General features: G+C 34.8%; 1 protein-coding gene across 4 annotated transcripts in view; it reads left to right on the forward strand.

The window, feature by feature from the left end:
- The window catches only part of LOC106879288 (bcl-2-like protein 1), a 59,446-nt gene that overhangs the window by 4,434 nt on the left and 39,331 nt on the right, over positions 1-15,681 (forward strand). The window lies entirely within an intron of this gene.

A 15,681-nucleotide genomic window follows, 5' to 3' on the forward strand; every position in this document is an offset into this window, starting at 1 on the left:
TGTTTGTGTGTCTGTGTTTGTTCCCCTATCATTGCTTGATAACTGATGCTGGTGTGTTTATGTCCCTGTCACTTAGCGGTTCGGCAAAAGAGACCGATAGAATAAGTACTAGGCTTACAAAGAATAAGTCCCAGGGTCGATTTGCTCGACTAAAGGCGGTGCTCCAGCATGGCAGCAATCAAATGACTGAAACAAGTAAAAGAGAGAGTAAAAAATGAAAGAGTGATAAAAAATAGTATCAATAAAAATATGTATATTGCATCATATCTAGGGTGTGTACAAAACATGCAATTTAATTTTGGGCCCAAAAAGAATCAGTAAAGAGTAATGTTGGTTTGTCAGTCAAAAGTCAGTTCTTTTGTGGTGGTAGTGGTTGTAGGGGGAACAGCCAGTTTAATCGACCCAATACTTAACTGGTATTTACTTAATGAACTCTGAAATGGTCAAAGTCATTCTCAGTGGAATTTGAACTCAGAACAATATGTAACATAATTATACCACATTGTTCTCATATATAACATTTCTAAGTTTGACTAACAATACACGAATGATTGTTATAGTAAGAAAGACAAATTTAATTTTAATTAAGTTTTGAAGTTTAGATTAGTTACTATACTTTCACTTGTTCACCTGTAGGAATCATATCAGCTTCACAGCAGATGCTGTTTTGTATAATAATAATTAAATCATATTTATTATGAAAAAATTTTGGGGGTTCCTCATTTTTAAACCACTAATTATGCCACTCGAAGGCAGCACTTGTATTTGAAAAGGCTGCATGTTTGACATGCCTGTTGTATACACCTTGAAATTTTTGATGGTTTTAGAGGCTTTTCTCTTTGTCTCTTAAGCATCCATTAAAAATACAATAATATGAAGCAGAGTTCTTTTGGTTATGAAAGTCATCCTTGGTTGTAAGAAGTGAAAGGCAGTTTTCTCTATGTAAAAGAATGTGACAATTGAAAACATGTGCCAAACAACTACACCGAATTTTTTAAGCACCACCAAGATCTGAAAAGCAAGCAAAAAATGAGTTGTATATTTGATATATATTTTAGATTGAAATGTAAAATTAACCTTGATTGTATCAGTATGAGAAGAGGCTCAAATACTATAGGCTTAGTGGAAAAGTTGGTGAAGGAAATATCAGAATTTTTAGGAATTGTCTAAAAGAAATGATAAAAGACCTGTCCTATAGATTTGTCCAATTCAATTCAACATAGAAAATGAAATCAGTTTAACTTGTGAATGTCTGAGAGTTGTAATTATGTTTCTTCTCTCAACCACCATTTCTATAGGCTTGCACCAATATTTGTCCTGATGTAGTACTGCATTTGAGACTGGAGATAAATTCTTCGCCACATTCGGACCTGTTAATTTCTTTTTTTTTATATATATATATTGATAATGAATGATGGAAATATCCCTTCTGTTTTTGAATATATCTGGATTCTTTGATGTTTGCGTAATTTTAGGCCTGTGTATATATATATATATATATATGAGAGTACATACATACATACATGTGTGTGCATATCTGTATGTTGATCTCAGAGTTAGATACACCCTTCACATTAGTACATTCTCTATAAACCCTTTTAACTTTTTAATCCTTTTGTTACCTTTGTCTCAATTGATTTTGAAAATAGTGAAGAATTAATGAAATGTTTGCCATTAGAAAAATGAGGTTAGAAACAAATTAACATGAAATATTAATGGAAAGTATTAATTTAGATCACTGTTAATAGGAAGTTTGTGTTATAAAACCTGGGTTGAATTCATGTGGCTTGGCATCAAAAGGGTTAAGGACAAGGTATATCATATGCAAAAGTATGAAAGATTTTGGTAGTTCTTGCATTTATCTTTTATATATAAAAGTATAAAAGTAGCCTTACCCTAACCATTCATACATATTTTATTTATGGCATTTTTTTTTACTTTTGATTATTTGTTTTTGTATATTGGTATACCTTAACATGAACTAAGTTAATGAAAAAGAAATATCTGTTATAGAAACAGTACAGGTTGTTTCTTTTCATGGAGGTAATTGCCAATAATAGTCTTTTTCAGACAGAAGAGGAGGTTTCTATACTAAGTCTTGTTGAATAATACAGTTATGTATTCTGAGTTAAAAATAACTAAAAACAGCTGCAGTAAAATATTGAAATATTAAACAATTTCAAATGAGGGATTAAACAGTTTAGAGAATTAGAACAGTAACTTTATAATGGACTAGCAGAGATACCTGGCACTGCTCGGGATTAAAATGGTATAGTTTGTGTATATAAATTACAATTATGTTGAAACAGGTGATATGGGAAAGTGCAGCATTGATGGCAAAAGATTTGTGGGATAAATGGTCTAATTCGACCAAGCAACATGTAATATGTCCATTTGGAGGATTCCAGGCACATAACTTATGGAAAATTGTGAGTGGGGGGTATGTAATTTTTGAACCTACCGAAAAGCTATCAGTGAATATACTCACTTTTGAGGTAGTCAGCACTACATCTAACACAACCCATCATATGGTTGACAGTCAAATGAATGGAGGTGTAATAGGTGATATTGTACATAAATGGGTACATTCCGGAAATGGGCTGCAATGGGAGACAGCAAGGGGAAGTGAACTGTTGAAATGTTGCAGAAGACGAAGGGTTGACATTGGATTGCTGGTGTGGCTGTAGAATAAGAAACAAAGTGAACCTATGCAGTCACATGAGAATATGTAGTAATGAATTACTTGAAAAAATAAGGCATAATGGTTTATCGCTTGGTATGTATATAGTTTGTTTGTATTTTTGTATGGAGTGTAAATTAACGAAATATAAACAAATGAATGAAATAGAAGTACATGTATGGAACTGCTAATTTAACAGTAAATGCCACAATAATTATTACAGAGAGACAAAGAAGTATATATATACATAAGATAAATTTCTTGATGTAAGGGCAGATATGTAATTGTAAATATCTTGCAACCTTGCAACAATTATTAACTGGTAATGGAACAGTAAATGTGTATTTTTATATATACTTTGGACCTTACCACTTCATTTTTGTTTTCAAGAGTTTCACCTCTAGCACTCACATACATTCAGGAATGTCAGTTGTCACATATGTATGTATAGATGTGTGAAGCAATATATCACTTTACAATATAGATCTTATTCTTTCACTTTTATTCTTTGACTTTTGACACGTAATAGTGAACCAGTACTAATGTTGCATTGTTTTAATCCAAATGACAAAATAATTACATATTGACACTCATGTGGTGTGATAGTATTACCATGTAAAATTTGATTTGATTTGGTTGAGTCATTTGAGAATGCATTGGGAACAGACAGAGATACAAAGGGTTTTATATAGAGAGAGATTATGGCTGTGAGACAGATGACCAAAAAAATAAACACTACCAACAAAACAGCATATGTTGCTTTCAACAAATGAATGATGCTCGAATTGTAGAGTTTGTATGGGCTGATTATTGATATGGAATCAATGAAACATAGTATTATAACACAACTTGTAAGTAAAATACTTTAGGTTTCATTTTTATATCTACTGATTTTGCTGATTTAAGTCTACTAGGGGTTCTTTCTATTATTGTTGTCTCATTTGCAATGCTAGAGTAAAATCTGTTGTCAGTTGAGACAACCAAAATATGTATTTACTACTCAGTGGATGCAGTTACATTTGAACTTACACTGATTGCCAGTAATCCAGCATTTAGCATGATTAGTTTGGCATATTGAAAATAATCAACTTTTTAGCATTTAAACCAGCCATTTCTGACCAAAACATTCTACCTGTTTTATATTCCAACTGGCCACATTTGGCCTCTCATACCTACTCTACAATGTCATTCAAAAAATTTTGAAGTTATTAGGTAACACATGATTGATTCAAGCAATATAAATAAATAAGCATTACATTTAACAGAGTAATTTGAATGCTAAAGGGTTAGAATATCTTCTTTTACTTAACACTTTCATTACCAATCTGGCTGAAGCTGGTTCTGGCTCTGTAGTACAAATGTCCTGTTTTCATAAGTTTTGAATTAAAATCTTCCACCAAACCTTAGTCACAATTTCTGTTCCTAACACTAGCTGAATGATAACCAAGTTATTTTACTAAATTCTTTGTTGTATTTGAAGTAATTGAAAGAAACACAGAACATCTCAAAATAAACACAGTAATGAAAGGGTTAAATATTCCTTGCATTTTATTACACAGGGCAATAATCTGTTAACTTGAGTAACTCCAGACTTTATATAGCAAATAAATCAGTAATGTTGAAACTGAAATGAAAGAGATTGTTTTCTCAAATCTTGTATTTTGCCATTGAAAGCAGTTCATAGTTGCTTTGAAATGTTGCAATTGTAACAGTCGTGCTTTAGCTAGGCACTGTTAGCTGAGCAAAAATGTAAATTATAGCATTATCCTTATTTCATAGATTCTCAAACTGTAGATGAAAGGGTAATATATATATATTTAATATATTACTTGTATTTCAAATTGCAGCAGAAATTCTTTGGTTGGTATTCTAGCTGTAGTCATCCTATTATTACCTATTCTGCTTGAAAAAATTAATTCAAAATTTAATTTTGTAATGATAACCAATTTTATTGATATAAAATAGTACACATTAGGTTTCTAGTCAGTACAAGGACATTTAGCTCTAAAATTTCATTAGAAATGTATTTGTTTCATGTTATATTTTGGCCAGTTTAATTTTAGTGATGTGTAATGTTTCATTATACACAAAGCATTATTTATTCTTATCTGACAGTTAAAATTAAATTTAATCTTATTGATGTTAATGAAGGAGATAGACTATCTAATAAATGCTCTCTACCAAGAATATGTTAACAAGCAAATTATTTTCTGAAAGCGAATATTGCAATAGTTAAAATCAAAGAGGTGAATATTAAGCTTCTTAACTTGTCTCAACATGACTAAGCGCTAAAATAACAGTCTTACCATTTAGATAGGTGTTAATGCTTTCAATAAAAATCTTAACTCATTAACAAAGCAATAAAGAAAGGTTGAACAATAAAAGATATTTTGAAACTGTACTATTTCTTGTCCTCATTTTCTATATAACAATCAAAGTTGACAAATTAAGCTCCTCAAATACCTAACCAGTTCTCTGATTTTCTATTAATTCATTTCATTAGAAGTAGAACCAAAAAGTTAGTAAAACAATTCATCTCTTACCTTGTGACTCATCAGAACAATTGTTGCTGTAATACCTATAAACATAGTGACTAGTGAAGTTGCAATTATGCCTGTCTTTTCCAGTCACCTCTATTTTTTCTAGGCCTTGTAATTTCTTAACATGATAATAAAGGGTAAATATTTTACCATTATATACTTGCTCCTTAACTAGTCAACAGATACCATTTACTATTTGACAGGTGTCTAATGATGTTAATAGAAGTCTTGTGGTGCTTATCATCACTTTTGAAAAAGACCATGTCTGTGGAGCATTGAATGTAACAAAATCCATGTTGGTTTCCAGGCAGGATTCTTTGTTGATTGTACAATAGAAAGCAGTGTTTGGGCAAATGCTTCCTCCATGAAATTCAGCAAGATTCTTCTGTAGTTGTTTCAATCCCTATTGTCACCTTCAATTTTTAAAAAAAGTGCACATTAGCATCCTGTCAGTGATCACCATTGGTTTTTGGTAGATTTGAATGCTGGAGTGTGTTTATATTAGCATGCTGGTTACCTACAGCATCTTTATAATCGTATCATTACAGACTATTAATTTTTCTTGAGATACATGTTTTCTTCCAAATTCTTGTAGCATTGGAAGATACTGCACACTGACTAATTTAGCTAAGACAGCAACCTGCTGAATATCAAATGCTCGAATACCACCACCACTACTTTCTCCAGTTATTCATTTGAAAGGATTGGATGTACGACAAATCCACTTTCACCTTGGATCCTAGGCTTCTCTTTGTCACTGGTTTATAAACCAACCAGATCAGATTTGGATTTGTCTGTTTAATAGAGAGGATACCACACTGCTATTTTTACCTAGCCTCCTTAAATTATTAAACGTTAGTAGGTACTGGTACAAAAATCCAGTTACAAACCTATCATGGAAACAAGCAGACTGATCAAAAGTCTTATTATAGACAGCAATCACTAAATACCTAACTGCTATCTTCACTTCAGAAAAATTGCTTTTCAACTGTCTTAAGTTACTGGAAATGAGGAAGACATTTTAGTTCTGTTGATGCAAGGCGTTTGTCTTCATTGGGCAAATGAAGATATAGTTCCACCTTTGTTTCTTGTTTTTAATGTATATAAAAGGGTAGAATGTGTACTGCAGCAAAGTAACTTTGGAATTCTGCTTTTAAAATAAGAAGAATAGAATCATTGGTAGCAGATGATTCCAGGAGACTGGGTTGATAATGAACATGACCTTATACACCCATTCCATGAGGATGTATTTATTCATTATCGGTCCTGTAAAGGAGACCCACCATAATCACCAAGAAAGATTATCATCTCAATCTCAGCTACTATAAACTGTCTTAATATATTGCTTTGTATTTTTAAACTGCATTTATATTAAGGATTAAGGAGAAATACTTGTGTTCTGCATGAATAATCTGGTCAAGTTTGCTTGGATTTCCCTATCTCAATTACACCACCCATCATGTTTCCTCACAGTATTGGTGAGATCAGCAGGGCAATGTCCCATGTCTGTAAAAAGCTGGTTGAATGAAGATTTTTGCTGGATGACCAACCAGTATATCTATCTATCTATATGTATATATCTCCATGTCAAAGTGTCTGTAAGAGTGTTTCACTTATGAGTTACTGCTTAGATCTCCAGCAATACCCTATGAAACACATGCATCTCTCTCTCACTTTAATGACATTAGTAACTGCAAGATTACCATACAGATTCTGGTTGGACTCTTTTTCCATGAGTTCAAAATGTCTGTAACACACAAGTTTAAGTGCCTAGTTTTTCTTAAATGTCTAAGTGATGGACTTCTATAGGGTGGTCACTAGAAAAGCAGAAAATTTGTGAAATGTCAATTTATATTTTCACAAGATCTATTTGAGGTAAACCACAAGAGTCACAAAGCATGATATACTAGCACTCAAAAATGTTCAAAATGTTTTCTGTGCACTTCTTGACTGCGTTTTAATCAAGAAATCCAAGCTCGTCTAGCATTTTGAAGTGTAACTTGAGGGATGTCATTCCAAGCTTTTATCAAGCACGTTTTCAATTCATCAATGATGGTTATATGGCATCTATATTTCTGTATCTCTGCTAATAAGCTCCAGACACAGTAATCCATCACATTTAAGTCTGGACTCTCTGAAGGCCAATCAGCAGGTGCCGTGAAGTCAGAGGTAGATTGCTGGAGAAACTGAACTGTAGCCTTGGCTTTGTGAGGCTTTGCACCATCCTGCTACTATGTCCATGACACTTTTTATATAGTTGAACATTTGTGGACACATTCCCTCATGGTAAACTTGTTGGTTTACAGTTTTCTTGTTAGTTTTGCCTTCAGTTTTTCCGCTTTTCTAGCAACCACCCTGTACAATACCTCTGATTCCACAGAGGCACGGAAGAAGCTTCTCTTAATACTGATGTCATCTGCCTGAAAGCTAAATGTTAAGGTTAATGCTAACATACTTAATGTAGTGTGGCGGCGCAATGGCCCAGTGGTTAGGGCAGCGGACTCGCGGTCATAGGATCATGGTTTCGATTCCCAGACCGGGTGTTGAGAGTGTTTATTGAGCGAAAACACCTAAATCTCCACGAGGCTCCGGCAGGGGATGGTGGCGAACTCTGCTGTACTCTTTCACCACAACTTTCTCTCACTCTTACTTCCTGTTTCTGTTGTGCCAGTAATTCAAAAGGTCAGCCTTGTCACACTGTGTCACGCTGAATATCCTCGAGAACTACGTTAAGGGTACATGTGTCTGTGGAGTGCTCAGCCACTTTCACATTAATTTCACAAGCAGGCTGTTCCGTTGATTGGATCAACTGGAACCCTCGACGTCATAAGCAACGGAGTGCCAACAACAACTTAATGTAGTGAAACCAAGTGGTGGGGAGAAAGGACCATTATTTAAATGATCAGTTTTGATCAAGAAAGAGAGGGTAAATTACCTTAGGATGGAGGAGTGAGTTTGCTCTTGGTAATACAACTCCAAACAGATTTCATTCTTATTAAACCTCTTTAGTGAACTGCCATACAAAGATCGCTTGAGATTTCTTTCTTTATTGCACACAGGGGGCTAAACATAGAGGGGACAAACAAGGATAGACAAAGGGATTAAGTCAATTACATCAACCCCAGTGCATACCTGGTACTTATTTAATCGACTCCAAAATGATGAAAGGCAGAATCGCACGAGTGAAATTTGAATTCAGAACGTAACGGCAGATGAAATACCAATTAGCATTTCGCCTGGCATGCTAATGTTTCTGCCAGCTCGCCACCCTCAAGCCAAGATGGCTTGAGATTAGTTTACATCTTATAATGTTGTTTATGTGTTGGTTTATATGAATTTGACTGAAGAAAAACCCTTTTCCTTTATCACCCTCCCTAAGTAAGTAATAATGATTAGTAGTAGTTTCAAGAAGAAAACAGAATTTCATTCACATTCTAAAACCCAGAACTGAAGTAGAACAATTTAAATCTTCAGTCTCATGTTCCCCTAACAATGCTATTGTAACTCACTTTGAATGGCCTTATTTGTAGAAATATATTTACTGTCATTAAAACGAGAATATTTGACTAAACTGTACTGAACAAGTAATGTTATTTAATGATTAGAGAAAAATACATCACAAATTAAAAAGTAGTTCAGAATATTTTTATACAATTTTATGCATTACTTTTACATGTTTCCTTAATACTGAGTACTTTTATCTTCAGACATGTCAGGGTTTGTTAAACATGTTCAACACTTCAGTTGTTGCTCAGCCTACTGAAAATTGCAGTGAAAACTCTTAGAAATCATAGTCTTAAATAAAGGCAGTTGTGAACTAATTAGTTTTTGATGTATAAATGATGGTATTGTTATGCCTAGAATACCTTTTATCATTGTATTTTTGAGTACAACAGACCTGAGACTACACGACAACATTAAAGATTAGTTTGAGCCAATATGGGAAGGCTTCTGCTAACCAAGTTCTTGCAAGTGGATATGATGGTTGAGAGCTGAAAAAAGCCCATTATATATGTGTCCTTGACCCGACATTACATGGTGATTGTAAATGAAGGTTGGTGATAGGACGAAAATCCAGCTGTACAAAATCTGCCTCAACAAATTCCATCTGATCCATGCAAGCATGGAAAAGTGGATGATAAAATGATTATGATGTATGTATGTATGTATGTATGCATGCATGCATTTAAGATCATTATCATGGTTAAGATTTGTCCTCTCCCATATAACATCACACCACGTGTTCCTTTTCATCTCCTTTGAGACATGGAACATACCGAGATCTGCTTTCACCACCTCTACCCATGTCTTTCTTTCCCATTGTTTTCTTTCACATTGATGTTCAAGCACTTTATCACTCATCTGTTATCATCCATATGCATTACATGTCCATATCAGTGCAGTTATCTCTTTTGTACATTACCTTTGATTCCTTGTATAACTAGTTTTTCTATCAGCTCATCTGTGTTTCATCACTCATGCATACTAACATTACACATTCAGTGGAGTCTGCTTGCATTATTTCTTTTCAGTCTTTGCACACCTTTTGCACTTTGTGCTCACATCTCACTGCCATGTAGCATCACAGTTTGTTTATAAGCATTGTATAATCTACTCTTTACTTGATAGCAGAGGTAATAACTTGCTGAACTTTTTACACCTGATTCGCATTCTGACCTCTATGCTTTTTGAGTGTCCACTTTTGTTGCTGATCAGCTATCAGCTACTTCTATAGAGCTTTCCAAACATTGGAAGGAATTTATGTCACTGCCCACTCACCTTGTCTCTCTCAAAGTTGAAGATATGTCCTGACACGTTTTCACCACCAAATTTTTCTCTCTCTCTTTTTCCAACTGGGATAGTCATGTCTCTTCTCTACAACAAGACACCTGTTTTGGTCTCTCTGTCATACTTTAACCTTTTATCACTTGACACAAAGCCACCTCCCTCAATACTACTCCCCATCTCAGTTGAGGGGTCTTTGTCTTGGAAGGTATGTGGTGACCTTGCTGATGCTAGTACCATGTAAAAAGCACTCAGTACATTCTGTAAAGTGGCTGGTGTTAGAACAGGCATCCAGCTGTAGAAACCATGCCAAAGCAGACAGTAGAGCATGGCACAGTCCTCTGGCTCACCAGCTCCTATTGAACTATCCTACCCATGCTAGCATGGAAAGCAGATATTAAATAGTAATGATGACTGCTAACTGCCACATACAAAGTCTTTATTCACTATCAACCTGCCTTTGATTCCGTCAAACATCTTGGGCATCTCTAGCTTTGAGTACACTTTATGGAATATATACATACATTTTGTCTACACAGCCATTTCCTGATGGCAGCTGAGTCTTGTCTTCATTTCTACTGACTGAGTCTTTAGTCTTTGCTAAGTCTACTTTGAATCCTCTCAACTCTGTTTTGTTTCCATAACTGGGATTTTTTTCTACATCCTCCAGTTTCCACTACCAGTACTAGGTCATCAACATATAAAGAGTTTCCACTGACTGCCAGTCTTAAACTCCTCTGTAATAGCTTAGACAACTATAATAAATAGGAGGGGCTCAGGATTGAATCTTGATGTACACCAATGTGCTACATGCTAAATTCCTGGGGGGAACTTATTGCCAACTCTCACTTTACTGATTGCATCTCTGTTCATGGCTTGTACTGCTCTCACAAGCCAGTCATGTACTCCTAGTTTTATTTCAGACCACAAAACTACCTGTCAAAGGTCTTCTCCAGCTCATCAATTGCTAAGTAGAGAGGCTTAATCTTAGCTAACATCTTCTCTTGCAATTATTGCACAAGGAAGACAGTATCAGTTCCTCTTAGGTGATCTTTATCTATGGAACTCTAGCTACTCAAACACCTCATTCTCTGATTTCTTCAAACTCAAATGTCAACAATATCTCTCAGAATTTGATGTAGACTTTTTGCTTGTAGAAAAGTTGTAAAAGCCACTGGTGTAATCTGACTATATATTTTTTCAAATATCATTCAAAGCTGAGAGTTTCACTTCATCTTATGACTCAGCCATGCTATTGTCAGCAACCATTATGCTGAACCTCTTCCAGAAGTGGTGGTGGAGGTTGATATATATTTAATGGGGTATTCATATATAAACAGTTCCCTATAAGAACAAATTGAATAAAGAAAGGTTTTTCTGAAGAACATTAAACTTACAAGACAAACTGAAATTTGATCAACAAACCTCAAGCAGACATATGCATGTATAAGTGACTGGGAGTCCATTTATTTATTGAGCGGAAATTTGAGCAACAAACCAGGAGTACATTATGCATGCATATCAATACTAAGAGGTGATATACAAACAGTATGCTAAGCTAACAAATTGTATAGCAAACAGGTTTTCTGAAGAAAATCATTTTCAGCTAACAAGCTGAAATTTGAACACCAATCTATGACTAGACCACCCACTCATATAATTGGCCAGGAGAGTCTGTATTAATGGGTCATTAAATTCCATGTATGTATTTCATGTAGCTTGCAAATTTTCATATTTTATATAGAAAACAATAATATTTTTCATACTTTTGCTAAAAATAGATTGACAGAACCAAGACAAAAGGAAAAATGTGCACACACACACACACACACATATGTATTTCTTTATTTATTATTGATAGATGGACAAATGAAACATAATTTCATGCTTTTATGTGGCATTTGGGTGGAGGGAACCTGTGGAAAAGGTAGATCCGGAAAGATATGGGATGAGGTGTTGAAGCACTACCTTTGAATGTTGGGCCTCACAGAGGCAATGACAAGTGACTGAGACCTTTGGAGATATGCCGTGCTTGAAAAGACCTGGCAAGCCAAGTGAGATGATAGTCATGGCTGATGCCAGTGTCACATAACTGGCCTGTTTAAAAGCACCCGTCAATTGTTGGGCAATATGCCATACTTGTGAAGACCTGTTGAACTCAGTGAAATCGTAGTCGTGGCTGATGCCTGTGCTGCCTGACTAGCACCCATACTGGTGACATGTAAAAAGCACCATTTGAGCGTGGCTGATACCAGTGCTGCCTGAGTGGCACCCGTGCCAGTGACATGTAGAAGCACCCACTTGCATTCTAGAGTGGTTGGCGTTAGAAAGGGCATCCAGTTGTAGAAACCTCGCCAAATCAGATTGGAGCCTGGTGCAGCTTCCTGGCTTGCCAGTTCTCAGTCAAACCATCCAACTCATGCCAGTATGGAAAGTGGATGTTAAACGACGCTGATGATGATGATATATAGGTGCAGGCATGGCTGTATGTTTAAGAAGCTTGCTCCCAACCATGTGATCTCAGGTTCAGTCCCACTTGGCAAGTGTCTTCTACTTTAGCCCCAGATAAACCAAAGCCTTGTGAGTAGATTTGATAGATGTAAACAGAAAGATATCCATCGTGTGTGTATATATATATATGTGTGTGTGTATGTGTTTTTATGTATCCTTGTGTTGGCATCATTTGATGGTTGTCAACTAGCATCACCATACAAATGATACTGTTCATTTCCAGTCATCTATGAAAGATACATATGATTGTAAGAAAATATTACCTTGCTTGGAAACGGATGAGCATTTAAATAATGTTGCGTAATATGCACCAGAGGCTGCATAGGCTGGGCATCCATTCCTTCTTCTATCTTCATTTCAAGAATCTCCACAAAACATGCGAGAATGTTATCACAATGCAATGGCCATAGTATGTCAACATGGAACACCTTATATTTTCATTACAGTGACATGTAATCTAAACTAGCCTGAAATTAGGGATAAGTTATTTCATAGGCAGAATCCCTCAGCTAGACCAGATCTAGTAGCAAGGTGTTTCACACCGATACTAAAGCAACTTTTAGATGGTGACACAAAGTGGTACATTTTCAGTAGACTTGTAGTTCATTTGTACATCATTGAGTTTCAGAAAAGAGAGTTGCTACCTGTCCATTCTTAATAACATTACATCAAGATGATAAGTTCAAAGACTTCTTGCAAATAGATGAAGTTGTTTGTGCTAAAATTCCTGACATAGAAACAGTCTTTGCTTCATGTTATAGAAAAATGCATGTGGTGAAGAAAACCTGAGAGCTTGTTATATGGAAAATGAACACTGTCAAATGAAGTTACTGAAAGAAGTTCTTCAAAAAACAAAGATACATTTCTTTTATTAGCCACACAGGGCTCAACGAAGATGGGACAAATACAATGTAGAGCTTTTCTTTTTGGGAGGGGGAAGGAAAAAAAAAAGATAAATAACTATTGTTATCCATGTTGCAGGTGACATCAAGGTACAACAGTGCAAGTTAATAATGGTGCAGCTGATAATAGCTATGTAGTTCCCTGTGTCAAGTACTTATGTCGTAAATTCAGTACTCATGTAAATATGGAAATATACATGAAAAGTGAAGATGTACATGTTTTTGCAACAGCAAAGACCTGTCTTTTTCAGAAAAGGTAATGAAAACGAAGCATTGGAAAGAACTGACATCCTTTGTTGGTAATATCCCTGCATGATCTATACATTCATGGAAAGATACTAAGTTGAAATAGGAAAAGAGAGGAGGCGTTTGTCCTTAAGAGGAGTATGTCACTAAGTGATACAAATGTTCCTTTTGTGCTGAACAGTTGACAATTTCTCATAATATCTGCATTTACCATGGCCATTAGCAAGTCAGAAGAACAGTCATTTAATCAAGTTGTTTTTTACATTATCTAGTTATGGGCAGCTTTATGTTGTTTTTAGCACAAGAAATTGGAACAATCTTAATTACTCATAAATAACGATGGGAAATCTTTATGGAAATCACAAATGTTTTGAAAATAAAAGTGTAAGATTTTTGCAAATGCAGTATTATCATTTTAAATTAAATTTTTATAATTATCATAAAACCGTTGAGTGAAACAGTAAAAAATGTTATCAGTAGAAAAGCTGTCACAGTTGATAGCACAAGGGGCAATATACTTTTGTGTATTGTTATGGTTATTTTTGGCAGTCAGATGATGCTGGCTCATTTAAGAATTATTGAAACTATGAGTTGTATGTACAAAGTCTTTAGATAAGAAATTAATCAATAGTTCCTCCCATTGTTTTGATGTGCCATTTTCTATCATTAATGAAACCATTGGTATTTTTGACAACACAGGTATGCTAGTATGAAATTTAATTGTAAATGTATCAAATAATTCAAAAGTTGGAGATGAGAAAGTGCTTCTTGCTTTCTTAATTCTTTTACAGTCATTTATGAAAAATAACAGATCTAGGTTTTTAGGAAATGCTAATAAAAATATAAATACTCAATCACGCAATTTTTTCTAATTAAATATTTTTTATAAAGATTTTCATCATCATTTTGTATGCTAAAAAAAAATTAGAATTTTAATTAATACTTGACATAATCACTTTAAACTCTAACAGCAGCACTTATTTATTTTCTACCTGAGGCTCATTTTCTTCATTTATTTCTTTAAATACCATTTTTTAATATATATTCTTTTAACTTTATGTACAAAGTGTGCTTAAACACTTGCTTATTCTAACCCTTTAACACTCAGGTTACTGTCTAATGCAAAGCTTATTTATTCATATTGTTTTGAATTAATTTCCATAGCTTCAAAATTTTGATGATGTGATTGCTTAATCTTGGAATTACATAGCAGGATAGATGTGAGAGGCCTGATCTGGCCACTTTGAACATAAAACAAAATACTTAGTCTTAATTATTTATATGGTTGACCTCTTTAATGTTAAAATAATTACTTACTTCCTGCCAGTTCATAGCGTTTTTCTTGTTTAGTGAGTAAGATTGCTAGAAACCTAGCAGGACAAAACACAATACTTGTCAAAAGGATGGATGAATCCAACATGGGTCCAAAAACTGTAGTAATTGTGCAAGGACACAGAATAATAATTTAGCAGTTAAAGCAATGAAAAATGGAAAGTGACATTTTGAAAATCAATCATATTTTTTACTTAATTCAGAGACTTTTAAAAAATTGCTTTAATTTTTTGTGGTTTAAATTGCTTAACTTCATAAGTAATAATTTTTTTTTTTGATGTTTCTGTTCTCTTTTAGGAAGACAAAGACAAAATTGAGAGTTTGGATAAGTTAAAGATTCTTTGTTTGGTTCATGCAGGCAGTTATTTCATGTTGAACCATCCAACCCAGATCAGATTGGAGCCTGGTGCAGCCGCTGGCTCTCCAGGCCTTAGTCAAACCGTCCAACCCATGCCAGCATGGAAAGCGGTTGTTAAACGATGATGATGATATATGTATCATCATCATCAACATTTAATGTCAATTTTCCATGCTAGCATGGGTTGGATGGCTTGACAGGAACTGGCAAGGCCAGGGGCTGCACCAAGTTCCACAGTCTGATTTGGCTTGGTTTCTACAGCTGGATGCCCATCATGACACCAACCATTTTACGGAGTGTAGTGGGTGCTTTTTATTTGGCACCAGC

Source organism: Octopus bimaculoides, chromosome 9, assembly GCF_001194135.2.
Source record: "Octopus bimaculoides isolate UCB-OBI-ISO-001 chromosome 9, ASM119413v2, whole genome shotgun sequence".
NCBI lineage: Eukaryota > Metazoa > Mollusca > Cephalopoda > Octopoda > Octopodidae > Octopus > Octopus bimaculoides.